The sequence below is a fragment of the Schistocerca serialis genome, chromosome 1 (genome assembly GCF_023864345.2).
Source record: "Schistocerca serialis cubense isolate TAMUIC-IGC-003099 chromosome 1, iqSchSeri2.2, whole genome shotgun sequence".
NCBI classification, from domain to species: Eukaryota; Metazoa; Arthropoda; class Insecta; order Orthoptera; family Acrididae; genus Schistocerca; species Schistocerca serialis.
Genome location: NC_064638.1, coordinates 784603624 through 784622637, shown reverse-complemented (window position 1 = coordinate 784622637; position 19014 = coordinate 784603624). Strand labels below are relative to the sequence as shown.

Here is a 19014-nt window from a genome sequence, read left to right as displayed (position 1 = left end):
TCAGTTGATTTGTTTTCACCACGTAATGCCCACTCTTTACGTCCTTCTTCGTTGCTGAGCGATGTATCACTTTTTGTTCTGACGCCACAACTCTTCCTTTCCTATATCTTTACTACTTTTTATCTATATAAATGATGAACTGTTGGTTTTGCCGTTTAACAACTTTTTAATAACTTTGGAAGTATTATAGGCATCGGGTCCCACCTAATGTGTCATCCGCCTATACATTTTACATGAACCTTTCAAGACTCGATCGATCTGTTTACAAAGAGAAAGCAGAATATCTCTTCCTTTGACATTGTCCAACAATGACCAAGGAAGTTCGAAGCCCTTGTGGCCCAGGCTCTTCCATGGCTCGCGGTAGTTTGCAGCATTCATTTTATTCCTTGCCCACTTACCGCTATGTCGAACATACGTGGTGATTGTTGGGCAACATCTTCCATGTTATCTGCAACATAAATAAACCTTCTTCCCACAGTATTTCTGAAAACCCAAAACAAATTTAAAGAACATAATAATAAAAACTGTTCTTACAATTATTTGTATAAGTCTTGGTCAATTTAATGAGAGTTGGGACAGGCCTAAGCCTTGTGACACCACACTTCTTTAATCACTCAGTACCAGAATTTTGATATCTATGGCAGAACGTCAGTGTGATAATAATCCACCGCATATACTCCTGACAGTCACTGCTCTGTGGCAGACAGTTTGTCAGATTTATTGGCCAGAAACAGGACTTGCCAACCTCTAACTTGTTAAAGGATCTCTTAATGTTGACATATTTCTTTTTGGCAGCATTTATTGTGAGCAGAGAGAATGAATTCCTTATATATTTCAGTTCCATACATACAAACATCAACTTTACCCTAGAAGTTAAAGTGGTTAGAATGCTCTTCTTTCTGGATGACCTGTTAAAAAGAAGAGGATATGGTACAATGAGCCACACTGTATACTGCAAGAAGACACATACTGATTAGGCACGCAACGCATTGGTACATAGGGCTACATACGCTTTCAGAAACAGTATTATCCAAAAACTAGAAAATCTGGAGACAGTTCCTCACAAGAAAGGGTACACAGAGTGGTAGCTTCAGTGATATCTACAACCTACACTGACAATACAACCAGCAAAAACAAAACAGGAGCTGAGAAGTTCCGAGTGATCAAAAAGTCAGTATAAATTTGAAAACTGAATAAATCATGGAATAATGTAGATAGAGAGGTACAAATTGACACATATGCTTGGAATGACATGGGGTTTTATTAGAACCAAAAAAATACAAACGTTCAAAAAATTTCCGACAGATGGTGCTTCATCTGATAACAATAGCAATAATTAGCATAGCAAAGTAAGACAAAGCAAAGATGATATTCTTTACAGGAAATACTCAATATGTCCACCATCATTCCTCAACAATAGCTGTAGTCGAGGAATAATGTTGTGACCAGCACTGTAAAGCATGTCTGGAGTTATGGTGAGGCATTGGCATCGGATGTTGTCTTTCAGCATCCCTAGAGATGTTGGTCAATCATGATACACTTGCAACTTAAGGTAACCCCAAAGCCAATAATCACACAAACTGAGGTCTGGGGACCTGGGAGGCCACGCATAATAAAAGTGGAGGCTGAGCACATGATCATCACCAAACGACGCGCGCAAGAGATCTTTCATGCATCTAGGAATATGGGGTGGAGTGCCATCCTGCATAAACATAATACGTTCCAGCAGGTGTTTATCAGCCAGGCTGGGGATGATGTGATTCTGTAACATATCGGCGTACCTCTCATGCGTCACGGTAGCAGTTTTGCTGTCCAGTGCCATCTGTCGGACATTTTGTGAACTTTGGTTTTTTTTTTTTTTTTTTTTTTTTTTTTGTTCTAATAAAGCCCCATGTCATTCCAAGCATGTGTGTCAATTTTTACCTCTCTATCTACATTATTCTGTGGTTTATTAAGTTTTCAAATTTATACTGACTTTTTGATCTCCCTGTATGTAGCTATTGCATTTACTTCCTACAGTGGTGCATTTTCTGGGAATGTAGGATGCACTGACAGGAAATGCCATGTAAAGACAGTTTTCTGCCTACAGGCTAAAACTTGCACTCTCGCCTTTGTAGCTGAGGTCACTAACATGTGCCTATGAGATGACGCTCGACTCAGAGATATGTCATTTAGAATCCTGGTGGTGGATGAAACTTTCAGTGCCAATTTTTGGCCAGAAAGAGGAGGAAAGGTGGTAGCATTAGGATGCTGATCATCAGCCTTTGTGCCAACGTCCTGGATTAAATTTCAAACCTCTCCACAGAGACTTTTGAAATAAGGACATGTGACACTGTTGATGGTGATCCATTTGTCAGATGGGGACATTAAGCCTGGCTGCCTCCTTGGTGTTGTTTAAGAGAAGTATGTTATGTGGTAGGACTGAGTTTCACCCTTTCTGTTCTCTCAACATCATCATACAAAACAAACATAACATTATACTACACATGTACCCATTACACTAACCTACACTCCACAAATACACATCCAACACCCTTTCACTTATACAGAAGAAAAGTGGCCATATGCACGCAGGAAGAACATCTTTTCTGTTAGGTGAATCCATCCTATGGGATTTCCTTGCCAATAATGCCATACAGCTTTTAAATTTACATGTACATCACTTGGCAGTGTCTATCAGATCATCTGGTAATGTGACATGTCATACTTTGCCAGATGGTGGGAACTGTTAATGATCACTTCCATGAAAATCAGCAATTGACCCAAGTACTACTGCCTAACAACTTTTCCAATGCAGAGCACTGTCTATGGAATGGAACGGATAATGGCCACACTAAGGTTATGGCAAATATGTCACAATGCTGAGACTTAGTCATTAAAGAATCCACGGAGACTCAAGTAGGGGACTGGCTGATTGATTGTGACTGTGGCTTCAACTTTAGTAATCCATGGGAACCTGCACTTTATTTTATTAAGAAGAAGGAAGTAACCTGCGGTTACAACTTCACTGATTTTGGGGGCACATAGAGTACCAGTGGACATGTCTTGAGCATATGTCCCGGAGTGGAAACTGAGGACAGAGCAGAGAGTCAGAGTGATCATAGGGAAAGACATGTGCTGCATGCTAGCATCAAGGCAGTCAGTCCATTGGTGCAGCGGATGATGGCAACATGCTCATTTGCTGAAATAATGTTCTAAATCTAAATCTACATCCACACTTTGCAAATCACCATGGGGTGCATGGCAGAGGGTACATCTCATTGTACCAGTTATTAAGATTTCTTCCTGCTCCATTCACATACAGGGTGTGGTAAGAATAATTGTTTGAATGCCTCTGTGCATGCAGTAATTATTCTACTTTCTTATTCTATCTTACCCTCATGATCCCTATGTGAGCAATACACAGGGTAGTGTAGTATATTCCTACCATGTAAAGTCAGTTCTTCAAACTTTGTTAATAGATTTTCTTGCGATAATTTTCGTCTCTCTTCAAGAGTCCTCCAGTTCAGTTCCTTCAGTATCTCTGTGGCATTCTCCAATGGATTAAATAAACCTGTAACCATTTGTGCTGCCCTTCTCTGCATACTTTCAATATCCCCTGTTATTCCTATTAGGTACATGTCCTACACACTTGAACAATATTCTAGAACCAGTCACACGAGTGATTTGTAAGCAGCCTTCTTTACAGACTGACTGCACTTCTCCAGTATTTTACCAATAAACTGAAGTCTACTACCTGCTTTACCCATGACGAAGACTATGTCATCACTCCATTTCATACCTTTACAAGTATTTGTTTGAGTTGGCTGACTTCAACAGTGACTCATTGATATTATACTAGTAGACTACGATATTTTTTCTTTTTGTGAAGTGCACAATTTTACATTTCTGAACATTTAAAGCAAGTTACCAAACTTTGCACCACTTTGAAAACTTATCAAGATCTGACTGAATGTTTATGCACTTCTTTCAAATACTACTTCATTATAGACAACTGTCTGCAGAAAGCCTGATGTTACTATTAATATTGTCTCCAAGGTCATTAATATACAACATGAACAGCAAGGGTCCCAACACACTTCCCTGGGGTACACCCAAAGTTACTTCTACATCTGATGGTGACTCTCCATCCAAGATAACATGCTATGTCTTTTCTACCAAAATTTCGCTTGACGCCCCGTACGATTGAACCTTTGACAATAAGCATAGATGTGGTACTCAGTCAAATGTTTCTTGCAAATCAAGAACTACTGCATCTATCTTATTGCCTTCATCTATAGCTTTCAGTATGTCATGTGGGAAAAGTGCAAGTTGGGTTTCACATGATCGATGTTTTTGGAATTAATGCTGGCTGGCATTGAGGAGGTCATTATGTTCAAGATGCCTCATTATGTTTGAGCTCAGAATATGTTCTAAGATTCTACTACTAGTTGATGCCAAGGATATTGGATGGTAGTTTTGTGGATCACTTCTACTACCCTTCTTGTAGATGGGTGTGACCTATGATTTTTCCCAAGAACTGGGCACCAATTTTTAATCAAGTAATCTACGACAGATTGCAGTTAGAAGAGGGGCTAACTCAGCAGCAAATTCAGTATGGAATCTGACAGGGATTCCGTAAGGTCCTGGAGCTTTGTTCAGTTTTAACAATTACCACTGTTTCTCAACACCACTGATACTAATACTTATTTCATTCATCTCTTCAGTGGTATGAGAATTAAACTGTGGCAGTTCTCCTGGGTTTTGCTTTGCAAAGGAACATTTGAAAACTGAGTTGGACACTAAAATCTGGCTGTATGGCAATTAATTGTTTTGTTATACAACAAGGTATCTCACAGGATTCAATTTTGGGACTATTCCTGTTCTTGACAGTACTAGGTCTACTCCTGTTCTTCATTGACACAACTCGCCTATCAGAGAACATAAAACACTACTAAAATCTGTAATTGATGCTGATGATACATATGCACTTATCAGTAGTCCAATCTCAATCACACCAGAAGCATCCAAGATGATTGATGAATGGTATTCTTGAGCACAAGATGAGTTAGTAGCAGTTTCAGATGGAAGTTGCTCTGAGTGCTGCAAAGGGACTGGAAGCTGCTGTAAATGTGTGTGTTGGGTCACCTAAAGAGAGCAACATACCAGATATACCAAAGATATTTCAAGTATTACATTGTTCTATGGATACTGTCTCCTACACAGGTAGCACAGGATCTATTATCATTTGACCACTTGTCAATGATATGTCTTGGAAACATGTACAGGAGTGTGAGGGATAGGTGATTACTCAGGGCTCTAACCAAAACAACTGAGATGCTGTCTCCTACCAAAACTGCAAATGTGCCAGTGAAACAACCTTCACCATTTGGAAAACTTGCTGTGTTCTGTATAAGGGGGTAGCGAGTGGGAAATGCTAGAGTCCCTTAATACTTAAAAGTCTGAATGTATGATGGATAATGATACCCCTTAGGAAATGGCAGCAAAATAATGGAAGGATCACCACCTGCACTTGTTGTATATGTCTTGGACCACATTCATTATGCTGAAGAGGCTGTTCTGGCAGCTACTGGGGGAACAAGATGTAACCAGTTGCAAATTGTAGTCTGTATTGGAATAAACAATGACTGTCACCTGGGTTTTGAGGTCATACTTGGTTCATTTCAGTGAATAGCTAAGAAGGTGAAGAAGATCAGCCTAGCTCATGGAGTTTCAAATGAAGCTAACAATCAGTAGTGTCATCCCTAGAACTGATTTTGGCCCTCCAACGCTGAGCTGAGTAGAAGGCTTGAACCAAAAATTTTGAGGGTTCTGTGACAAGATTAGGCTGTGACATATGGTTGAGAACTATAGGGTACCCTAAATGGGTCAGAACATACTACACATCAGAGACTTCTTCCCAGCTGATTGCTTGTGTGTGGAATGCACACTAGGTTTTTTTTAGCTTGGGTGACTCTCCATCCAATCCGGATAATGATAGCTATTGGAGACCTCAAAAAAAAAAAAAAAAAAGTTCTCTCAGAGATAAGACAATTAAAATCATAAGGACAAATGCTGTGGCATTTGCAGCAAATTGATGGGTTTTGAAGCAGTACTAAAGACTAAAGAGCAGTGGAGTTCACATCATACTAAGTATAGAAACTTGAAAATCTCAAAACTGATCATAGAGAAATTCCTGTAGTAAATTTAAGTGTGTAACAAAAAGAAAAGTTAATAGGAAACAAAAGTGGTGTACAATTAATTAGGATAAGTGATAGAGGTGACAAGATGTCATGCAAAATATTATGAAACTTCTTCTCTGAAAACTACTTAGAACATATGGTTTGGAAGCTCGTTTGTGATGTAAATTTATTAGATTGAATGGCATCAAATAAACCTGACATTTTTGAGGATGACAGTAGTACAAAGGGCAACTAAAACAATTTCAAATTGAATGTTCAGCAAACTCGATAGCAAGGTAGTCACACTATGTGTCAGGGAAGACTCTTGAATTTTTAGCTCTGGGCAAGGTCATGTAGAGGAACTGTGGCTGAAGTTTAGAAGAACAGCTAATTTAGTAGAAAATAATTCTAATCCTAACTTTTAAAACTTCAGCTGTAGGAAAAGTTTTCTATCCTCAATCCCCAAACAGTTTTTGATGAGAATAACTGTCCACGATACACAGTTTCTGTAAAGGAACTGCAAAAGAAGCCAGTGTAACTAAAAGAACAGGGCTATAGGTACAGAGATCCTGAATGAAATATGCAGCTGTCAATGGGATGATGGGTGAAGCCTTCAACAACTACCATACCAGAATCTTATTGAAAGCTTGATCATATGACAAGGCTATCACTGGCACCAAAGTTAGTGTCCAGGCACAAATGAATGACATATGAATTGCAAGTTTTTCTTTTCAAAGGAGGATCCAGGAATATTGCCTTAATTGGATTCTCATGCCACTGCAGAGATGAGTGAGACAAGTAGTAGTATAAGTGGCATTGTGGAGCAGATAAAATTGCCAAAATTGATCAAGAACCCAGGACCTGATTTTATCTCTACCAGATTATACACGGAATTTGTGGCTGAGTTTCCCTCTTTTAACTATAATGTATGGTGTGATTACAGTTAAAGTTCTAGTTTTGAAATGATGTAAAAAATGAACATCTCCTCAGAATGACATCAAATTTAAGTAGAATATTATCAGAGAAGGGGGAAACACTATGGGAAAAAATAACGAAAATTTTACTACTAGATGATACTCTAAGCAAAATAAAAGATGTGGGTTACATAGTTGTTAGTCAGTTTGCTTCTGAGATGCTTGGTGTGACTGTCTCAATGCAGGATCACACACTGCTGCTAAAGCTCTTTTACAAGAATGGTGACTGTGTGCCAGTAGCTCTGCAGAAGTTCTGGACATTCAAGGGTATGAAAACTGACACAGGTCCAATGTCTGCCAAGGGTCTGGAGAAAATGAATATGAATTTTGAAAAGACGGTTTGTTTTGAAGTGCAGTGTGACAGAGGAAGGAAAACAATCAATCTGTTGTCAGTAGAAGATGTGGTCACAGCATTGCAGGAGGGGTTGAGTGGTGGTGTGCAAACATGCAGTGTATGCGGAATTGCCTGAACATTGAATATGCCTGTGAGTACAGTGCATAGAATTCTATGAAAGATATTGCATTACTACCCATACAAAATGACCAATGTTTAGGAATTGATTCATGCTGACCTGCCAGTAACACAGACATTTGATACAGAATTTCTTACTCATGTGGAAGTGAACAATGAATGGCCATGAAACATTCTGTGGACAGATAAATCCCATTTCTAATTCCAAGGACAATTCAGCACACAGAATTGCAAAACATGGTCAATGGAAAATCCACTTGGATTTCAACTGGTATCACTTCATTCTGCGAGGGTAACAGTGTGAAGGCATAATTTATCCTAGGGACATATTTTCCCCCAAAGATGGGTCCTGGGGATCCTGATATCTGTGTCATCATTTCTTCACTGGTAAATGCTACAAGAGTCTTTTGTGCATCAATGTCATTCCAGCCCTTCAACAGCATGGACGTATGGGCAGGATCAGTTTCATGCACGATGGGGCTCTTCTGCATATTTTACAGCCAGTGAAACAGCTGTTGAGACATTTTGGAAATACTTGAATTGTCAGACACCATTTCCCTATGCCTCACCATCCACATCACCTAATCTTAATCTGTATTCACTTCTGCCTGGGTGGTTATCTGAGAGATGGTGTGTTCAGTACTCTGATTAAATCAGAGAAGGGGGAAACACTATGGGAAAAAATAACAAAAGCTGAACTGAAGGCTCTGAGTGTGCAGCACATTCAGAAAATGACCCACAAGATACTCCACTCTGTTGTGGGATGTGCTGTTTCTTGATTTCAACTTGTGGCAGAAAATAGTCAATAGAATACTGAAAATAATATTAATGATAATAATAATAATAATAATAATAATAATAGTATTTATTCAACATCAAATAATCAAATACAATCCTCAGAAATAATACAGTTTCAGGACATCATACCAATTATTCTTCTGAATATGTCAATAAGTTTCAAACTAAAGATTTGTTTGTGTTAATAAATTTTACATTTTGCTGCATTTTGTTATTATCAAAACATTAGATCAGTTGTGAGTTATTTAAAACTATGAGCTTGACACACAAGATAAAGTACTCATCTAGAGAATAAAAAGGGTTTTAATTATAATTCTTTTTAGCTGCCTTTGTTAGTAAGAAGGGCTGTGAAACTTTTCATTAGGGCATTGGCTAGCTTCATCCCAGCAGAAGTGCATTTGTTTTTTCACATAAAGCTCACAGCTGGAATTTGGATTTACTGTTTTCACAATCAATATAACTTTCAATATTTATACACCTGTAGTGGTATGCATACCTAATTTTGAGAACAGGTTCTGACATGTTTCCCTAGGTGTGGTACCACAAACAATTCTGATAACTTATTCTTGTAGTTTTTATAATGTGCTTGGGATGGTTTGAGTTGTTGCACCCCAAATTTCTACATCATAGTTTAAATTTGATGAGAATAGAGTGTGATAATCAGTTTTTAGTACACACATATCCTTACAATATTTGCTAATCATGTTTATGGCAAATACATTCTTCAACAGCTTTGAGGCTAAGAAATCTATATGCATGTTCCATTTGAGTTTGACCTGGATTGTGATTCCCAAGAATTTTATCCAGTTTTCCTGTTTTACAATGTCATTTCCTATGAATAATTTCATGTCAAATTCTATTTATGTCCTTGTGTTAAATTCCATTATTGCAGACTCTGAAGCACTTACAGTGCCACTTACAGAAAAATTTTCATTTTTTTTTTTTCCCCATAACATTTCCGTCTTCTTCAATAATATTTCATTCAAGTTTGATCTCATTATGAGCAGCAGTTCTTTTTTTACAGGGTTTTGAAACTGGGACTTTAATTATAATCACCCCTTATTGTTGATTCTTTGGAAAAAACTGTGACCTGTAGCTGGAAGAAAGCAAAGAACACATTCATCCACAAGATGGGTAACAGAAGTGATCCACAAAACTGCCATCCTATTAATTGATGTCCATCCATTGTAGAATCTTAGAACATATTCTGAACTAAAACATAATGAAGTATCTCAGACAGAATGATGTCCTCTATGTGAACATCTCAAATTCTGAAAAAATCGGCAGTACAAAATGCAGAATGAGATTTTCACTCTGCAGCAGAGCGTGCACTGATATGAAACTCCCTGGCAGATTAAAACTGTGTGCTGGACCTAGACTTGAACTAAGGACCTTTGCCTTTCAATGGCAAGTGCTCTACCTCTGTTGGTAGAACATTTGCCCACAAAAGGCAAAGGTCCCGAGTTTGAGTCTCAGTCTGGCACACAGTTTTAATCTGCCAGGAAGTTTCATATCAGTGCACACTCCACTGCAGAGTGAAAATCTCATTCTGGAAACATCCTGCAGGCTGTGGCAAAGCCATGTCCCTGCAGAATACTTTCTTCCAGGAGTGCTAGTTCTGCAAGTTTCGCAGGATAGCTTTTGTGAAATTTGGAAGGTAGGAGACAAGGTACTGGCAGAAGTAGAGCTGTGAGGATGGGTCATGACTCATGCTCAGATAGCTCCATTGGTAGAGCACTTGCCCACAAAAGGCAAAGGTCCCAAGTTCAATATAAAATTCAGTTCACAATTTTCTCACATGACTTTCTGATATCCATGATCAAGGCAGTCAGGTTGATGTAGTATTTCTTGATTTCCAAAAAATATTTGACTTGGTGCCATACCACCAAAACATATTAACAAATGTACTATCATATAGTGTATCAAACAAAACTGTATCAGATTAGATTCAATTTTTTTCCATAGACCCAAAAATGAGATGATTCTCATGGGTGTGGACCATGTCACTAAGTATAACAAGGATATAGCATGTTATCTTGGATGGAGAGACATTAGCTGATGCAGAGAAGTATATTACAATTGTTGCTATTCATGTTGTATATTATCGATCTGGCAATCAATATTAATAACAATGAATTCTTTAATGAAGTACCATCTGCACAAATATTCAGTCAGATCTTGACAAGACTTCAGAGTGGTGCAAATATTAGCAGCTTGCTTTCAATGAACAAAAATATGAAATTGTGCACTTCAGAATACAAAAAATGTAGTATCATATGACTACAATATCCAAGAGTCACAAATGAAATCAGTCAACTAATTGGAATACCTCAGTGAAAAAATTAACAGGGATAGGAGAATTATAAGTTTAAATATCTGATTTATTATCAATAGGAAACAAAAACATTTTAAATTTATATTTATTAACACAATATATACATGTTCAAAAGACAACAGCAGTAGAGTAGTAATACTTTTATTGAGCTTTTAAAAATATAAAAAATGAGAAATGCACACACTTTTGTTCAGCTGCGCTTAAGAGCACACAAACATGCCCAAAGAGTATGCATTTAGCAAATTTCACAAAGAAATGCAATACCAATCTCAAATGAAAAGCATTGTTCATGCCATCGTCTCTCAACTTAATGCACTGGATCCAGTCTTCTGGATTCTCTTCTCATATTTCTTGTCACTCACTGGACAGAAAATAGCTGATCTGTCTGCTGTCTCTTCATGTGCAGTAGGTCTATTCTGTTTGGAACAGGATATGTCCTCAGAAGCAATGTTCCTTATGTAGCAGAATGTCTCCCCAGTATTAGGTCCATAAAATGGTATGTATTTTTGTATGGAGAGGATGTCATGACCTCTGATCCATCTGGCTTGTCATTTTCTCTTTCTTGTTTGCTTAGATTTCGGTACAGGCAAGATTTCTGCTGGAGACACTGACGTTTCTGCTGTTTCCTCACTTCCCACAAATGGAGAATTTCTACCTAGGTCACCGTTGGAGGTGCTCTTCAAATCTACCACTTTAGGTGGAAGTTGTTCTGTTCATCGAGAATTCTGTATTAGATCTCCCTGGGGTCAATCACTTACATTTGATGGAAGGAGTACCTTATCTGCAAGCACATTGGGGTTAAATGGGTGTTTACTTGTTGCATGGAAGGAATGCTTTGTCTTCTGCAGAGTGATAACTCTTTCATAGGCATTAAGAAATACCAGGCAGATGTCACTTAACATAATTGCAGTCCCTGGCTTGTCATGTAGCCATTTGTCAGCTTCAGCTGCATAAGCAGTTTTCAGTGGTCCAAAGAAACAATTATCTAGGGGCTGAAGTTTAGGACTGGTGAGTGGTGGCATGGATAACAAAGTTATGATAATCTTGACAATAGAGAACAGCTTGAAGACTGCAATGCGACTTACGATTCTTAAGTATCAAGAAGAATGGATCATCTTTAGTTGGGATGGATAGCCACTGAAGTGCTTTAGGTAGTCAATGAAGAAACCAGAGTTTATGAAACCACTGTCTGAGATCACGGGGAGAGTTCCTTTAGGTGCGTCTTTGAAGAGTGCAGGCTCCATCCTCTTTCATGGAAAGATTATAGCTGGCAGTAGGAAGAAACTGGTAGGGTTCATTGCACAGGCAACTGTGATGGTTTGCCCTCTTTTTGCTGACACAACCTTCACAACCAAATGTTTTCCTTTTGGAGTTATAATGTTTTGGATCTTGTTAGAGCAGAAAGTGTAAGGCAGTGGATTTTGCAGAAATATTGAATCCAGTGCTGTCCAGCTGCCTTTGCATCCTTACTGAAGTGGGGATCCACCTTGTTAGCCTCTGTGTGCTCAAACGCTAATTGCATGAGCTGCAGCCTGCTGAGACCATAGAACAGAGCATAAAGATCCCTGACAGGGTTGCTAATTCTTTTTCCAGTTCATCTGAGAAATTTTTTTAAAAACATCCCAGTGGTGATGGTCCAGTTCCCTAAAAGAAAACACTATCTGTAATCAGAATATTTTGAACATAGCCTATGCATTTGTATATTGGATGCTTAATAAGGGAATACCATAAACTATGTTCCCTACTCATTGCTACCAGTCTTTTGCTTAAAGTAAATTCCTATGTACCAAGAGCGGCGGCAATCTTTCATCTGCTTACCCCATTTCTGATTCATTTTCTGGCCTCATTGAGCAGCTCTTCAGTAAAGATGAACTTCCTGTCCAATTTTTGTACTTAATTTAAAGTCAGTCTGAAACAAAACCTATCCTTCAGACTCCACAACATATGAAAAATGGTATAAATTTGCAGTTGCACCCTAAAGAGTAAGCACTCACTCTTTGGGGATGTAATTGTATTGCATACTCTTTCATACATTAAAAATGATTCTACCCAAAGTCAAGAGATGGTAGCACACGGCACATTTGCAAAATATGTGGATGCATTATAGTAGACTGAAAGCCAACCTCTCAAAATGCAATCTAGAGCTGAGGGCTATTGCTCATGTATTCTGTGAATACCTTTTGCAACACAGAAACAGAATTACATTAAGAAAGCTGAAAAGTGGTTCTCACCGGTTTCACTTCAGAAATACAGGGTTTCTTCACGCAACTTCTATGAGGAGTTTCTGATACCACTCCGGACACTACTACATAAGTGGCAAGCTGATCAGTTTAATCAGCTGTCAGCAATACAAGCTGCACTCTCTTTGAGACTGTGCATTCTTTGCTATATTTACCCTATGAAGCATTTTGATCACATTGTTTGTTAGTTACATGTTCCAAGGATAACTTTGCTTGATAGATCATAATGATGTGGAATGAGACATTTTACATTCACATTGCAAATTAATTTGTACATAGGCTCAACTATAGGTAAAGCAGGAATGTGACTTAGTTTCATTGGTAGGGTACTGACAAAATGCAGTCTATGAACTAGACCGCCTACACGACACTAAGGTGATCCAACGTAGAATATTACCCAAGTTTATAATCAAATAAGACCAACAGGGGATATTTAATGTATACAAAAAAGGACAGTACAAATTGTGACAGGTTTTTCTATCCCATGGGAGAGCATCATGGAAATGCTGATTCAGCTGAACTGGCCAACTCTCAGCTCTTAACAACAGATATCAAGTGTCTGACAAAACCTTCCCTATGAAACTTAAAGAACCAGTATTAAGTGAGCAACTTAGAACTATACTACAATCAACTATGTATAACTTCCACAGGGATGACAAAAACTATATTAGAGTGTTTCACAATGCATTCAGTGGCTTAAAAGCAGTCATTCCTCTTGCACTCCACACATGCATGGAATGGGAGGAAAACATAATAATTGATACAGCATGAAGTATCCTCTGCCACACTTCTCAGGAGTTTGCACAATTTGGATGTTGATGTGTGTAGTAACACTGTTCACGTTTACGTCGCACTTCACTTAGTGTAGACCGGGACTGTGTCCTAGGCATGCCCAATGTTAACTGACTGGGCACGGCCCATGCTGCCGGAGTTGTTATTGTTGTTATGCCGGCAGAGGTCACGTCCAAATTCTCGCGTGCCCTCTGGTGGACAGGACTCTACTTGCGGCAACTACCCTCCGTGACGTGCCATGCCAATGTGCGCCTCCCGCGATCTTTCTGGTGGCTACTGCACTCCACCTCTTTTGGGGGGTGAAGCCACTGTGATCCACTGCGTCGGAAGGTGGAGCGTCGGGCAGGAGCGATGACCTCCACATCCATTGGAAGGCCGGAGTTGAGGGGATCTGCCAACCCTCGAGCCGGAACCTTCGAATACAGCTGGAAGTGACCCACACGAAGAGGCCCCCGTCGTCCCACAACCAGAGCCCGGGACAGAACGAGCGACAAGCTGTCGAATTCCGGATCCTGTTCCACCTCAGGAGGGGCAAGACCCAGTGGCGGGGACGATGGGGAAGGGATGACCACAGGTGAACCAGCCTCCTGAGAAACCAGGCCTGTGAGGGGGGCCGGCTCTCGCTGGGGCATCTCGAACGATGGCGATGCCGGTGCTGGAGCTACTGGAGGTTGCCAAGGCTGAGAACCAGCGCAGTGCAGCAGAGTCACAGTGGGGAGAGTCCTAGGTTGACGACCATGGAGGAGCTCTGCGGGGCTGCATTCTCCCATTGGTGTGGTCCGGTATGTCGTCAGGAAAAACGTCAATGCTTCCTCCACAGGAAATTCGTGCACATACTTTTTCATCTGTGTCTTAAATGTGTGTACCATGTGCTCGGCTTCCCCATTCGGTTGTGGATGGAAGGGGGAGAGCAAACGTGCCGAATACCGAAGCGTCTACAAAAATCCTGGAAGGTCTGCAAAATAAACTGCGGTCCATTGTCTAAGACCAGGGTGATTGGCAGACCTTCCACAGAAAAGATTTTTGCTAGTGCCTGGATTGCAACTTCTGAAGTGGTTGAGGAGCAGCAAACCACATATGGGAATAGGGAATAAGCATCAATGACAATGAGCCAAAAGCCATTGAGAAACGGGCCCGCAAAATCGATGTGAACATGTTCCCATGCTTGGGTTGCCGGCGGCCATGAAGAGAACGCTGCGCTGGGAGATGCCTGTTGGCTCGCACACTGGGAACAGGCGGCCACCAAGTGCTCAATTTCTCTGTCAATACCGGGCCAGTACACATGTCTGTGAGCCAAGGTTTTAGTATGGGAAACACCCCAGTGCCCCGCATGTAATAACGTGAGGACCTTCCTTCGTAAACTTGCAGGAACAACCATGTGAGGAGCTGTATCATCGGTAGCCAGAAGGAGAACTCCTTTCAAGACCGAGAGGCAGTCTCATAGAATAAAATAATTACGAAGAGGGTCCGAGGCCCGGCCCGGAGGGCGGGATGACCACCCCTGCTGAATGAGGCGAACTACTTGCCGGAGAACCGGGTCAGCTGCCGTTTCCCATGTGACTCGAGAACTAGTGATCGGGAAGCCATCAACCGCTTGGTGGGATGCCACATCCAAATGAAAACACATAATCTCCTCTCAATCAAATGTAGGATCCGGGTCCACTGGAAGACGGGAAAGAGCGTCGGTGTTGGCATGCTGTCCGGTAGGGCGAAAATGAATGTCATAATGGTACTTAGAGAGGAAGAAGGCCCAGCGCTGTAGTCTGTGGGCCGCCCTATCCAGAATATGAGAGGCGGGGCCAAATAATGATATTAACGGCTTATGGTCAGTGATTAACTGAAACTTCGTGCCATACAAGAAAGGGTGAAACTTGGTAACAGCGTAGACAATGGCCAAAGCCTCTTTTTCCACCTGGGAGTAATGGGCCTGCGTGGGACTAAGAGTTTTAGACACAAACGCCAGTGGTTGCTCGGAACCATCTGCATTGCGATGGGCCAGGACCGCCACCACCCCATACTGTGAAGCATCTGTAGCCAGGACCAACAGTTTATGGGGATCTAAAGTAGCCAAACAAGGCGCTGACGTGAGGAGACCCTCCAACGAGGTGAACGCTCGCTCGCATGTAGGCAACCAATCAAAAGGAACACCCTTGAGCAGAAGGCAGTACAGGGGGTGGGTTATGGTGGAAGCCCTGGGAATGAACTCGTGGTAATAGGCTATCTTGCCTAAAAAAGCTTGTAACTCTTTCAGCGAAGCGGGCCGAGGAAGGTCGACGATACCTTGGACCAAACTTCCTAGTGGCTGGATGCCGTGCCGAGAGATGGTGTAGCCCACATACTCAATGGACGGTTGGAAGAAGTTTGACTTATGCAGGTTGCAACACAAGCCCACAGACCTGAATTTGAGAAAGAGGGTGCGAAAGTTGTGCAAGTGTTACTTCGTGCTGCGGCCTGTGACAATTATGTCATCCAGGTAATTAATACAATGAGGGATTGGCGACGTGACGTGCTCAAGATAACGCTGGAATATCGCCATGGCACTGGAGATTCCGAAGGCCAACCGCTGGTAATGGTAAAGCCCAAACGGGGTGTTGACGACCGCCAGCCGTTTGGAGTCCTCATCAAGTGGTATCTGATGATAAGCCTCTGAAAGATCGATTTTCGAAAAATATTGGCCTCCCGTCACAGCGGAGAACAATTGATCAGCACGAGGCAAAGGATAGGTGTCCACCACCAATTGGGAATTAATGGTGGCCTTGAAATCGCCACAAAGACGTAATTTTCCCGAGGGCTTCCTTACAATAACGAGGGGCGAAGCCCACTCACTAGAAGAAATGGGAAGAACGACTCCTAGGGCTGTCAGCCGGTCTAGCTCTTCCTTTACCTGAGGGCGGAGAGCCAAGGGAATCTGCCTCGCACGTAGAAAGCGCGGGCAAGCCGACGCCTTCAACGTTAAGTGAGCTTCAAAATCTGAAACACGCCCCAGGCCCTCCTCAAAAATATCTGGAAAGTCTGAGATCAAAGATTCCAATGATTGATAGGGAACGTCTTCGGAGACCAACTGTATGGTGTCAGCGATAGAAAAACCGAAAGCTTGAAAGGCATCCAGGCCAAAAAGGTTAGAGGAGATCGCGTCACTGACAACAATAAAAGTAATGGGCCAAGTGACTGATTTGTAAGTCACGTCGGTAGTGAATTGACACAGTAGGGGAATGAACTGTTTACCATAACTGCGTAGACGCCGGTAAACTGGCGCCAACGGGGGCGATCCAAGGTCTGAATAAGTTTGTGCATTCAACAACGAAATTGCCGCGCCCGTATCTACTTGCAGTTGTAACCAGCGCGACCAAACCGACACCTCGATAAAGAGTTTGCGTGCCGATGCTTCGGGAGTCTGGCCCGGTGAAACTTCCTGAATGTCAACGTCCATGTCCTCTGTACCTGCTTCCTTCAATTATTTTGCGGCTGAGCGGCAAACTTTAGCTATGTGACCTTTTTTATTACATTTGCGACAAATGGCTCAACCCTGGGGGCACTCTGACCGATCATGATATATATAGCACGACGCACAGGATGGCAACAGGGGCCGGCAGCCGGAATTCTGTTTATGCGCCGTGCGGGAGCAGCCGTAACGGCCGGATTGTACCGCTCGCACGTCGTCCACCCCGGACACAGTGGACGCGGCCGCGCCGCCCTGAACCACCGCAATGTTGCACCACGCTTCCAGCTGTTGACCTGCGGTGTGAGAGACTTCGTACGATTGAACAATGGACAGGACTTCCTCGAGGGAAGGGTCTTCTAACTGCAGGGCCCGTTGCCGGACCTCCCTATCAGGGGCCGAACGAACAATGATATCGCGTACCATAAAGTAGGCATACGACTCTCGCGACTGCTCCGTGACAAAATGACACTTGCGACTAAGACCGTGCAGAGTAGCGGCCCACGCCCGGTAAGACTGATGGGGCTGTTTCTTGCATTGATAGAACTCGACCCTAGCCGCCACAACATGCGTGTGGTGGCGATAATATGAAGACAGCAATGAACACAATGCGTCAAAAGACAAGGACGAGGGTTCCTGCAATGGTGCTAGCTGCCGCAAAACTTCATACAGCGAGGGACATATCCAATACAAGAAGAGAGCACGAAATACCTCTGCATCGGCAACATGAAACGCCTGGAAATGCTGCCAAAGGCGATGTTCATATGCGTCCCAATCCTCCGCCGTCTCATCATTCAGGGGAAAGGGAGGAGGGAATGGCGCTGGAACAGACGGTGTGGAGAGCAACGCCGGAAGCACTTGTTTCATGGTGGCCATGAGCTCCGTCTGCTGCTCAACCAAAACCCGCACTAAATCCTCCATGCCATGGAGAAGCTGCGAAACCAGAACAACGACGCAACACACGAAAGAACCACCCTACTCGTCACCAATTATGTAGTAACACTGTTCACGTTTACATTGCACTTCACTTAGCGTAGACCGGGACTGTGTCCTAGGCATGCCCGATGTTGACTGACTGGGCACGGCCCGTGCTGCCGGAGTTGTTGTTGTTGTTATGCCGGCAGAGGTCGCGTCCGAATTCTCGCGTGCCCTCTGGTGGACGGGACTCTACTTGCGGCAACTACCATCCGTGACACACTGTGTCGATGTGCGCCTCCCGCGATCTTTCTGGTGGCTACTGCAATGTGGGTGTAACTAGTTTGAGGAGACATAGTGGTTCATACGACCTAAACGGAGAATGGAAGGTAAGGTTTTGGAACAGAAGGAAGATTCATTACTTCCTCAAAATGTTCAGACTGCCAATCATGTTCATTTTACAGCATAAAAAATGACTAGAGCGTACATTTGAACTATCAGGCATTTTACATGGGAGCCAATCACATTATAGGATGTAGAGTAATGCTTGTAAAAATAAAGAACACTTTCTCTTGTGAGCATGACTGAAGAATTAATTGTAATAGCTTTACAGCCAGTTCTGGCTATATGAGGATTAACTCTCACTAGCTCCACCCCGTCCTGTGTTAGGAGCCTCAATGAAATGTTGACTCCCAGCATGTTTCGATGCAGCCACAGAATGCGCAGCATTTATGGTATCATTTTTAAATTATACAGTGTAGTTAGATATTTTTTTATTTTTAAATGTAATATTAATCTATATGTTTTGTACAATGTTTCTTATTTTTTTAGGGCTACTGATCATGACGCTACAGTTGAAACTGTTATAGCCACTAAATAATTTTGTGA

General features: G+C 41.9%; 1 protein-coding gene across 1 annotated transcript in view; it reads left to right on the top strand.

Annotated features, from left to right (window-relative positions):
• Nucleotides 1–19014, top strand: part of LOC126483642 (methyl farnesoate epoxidase-like) — a 174399-nt gene that overhangs the window by 23389 nt on the left and 131996 nt on the right. The gene's annotated exons all lie outside the window — the stretch shown is intronic.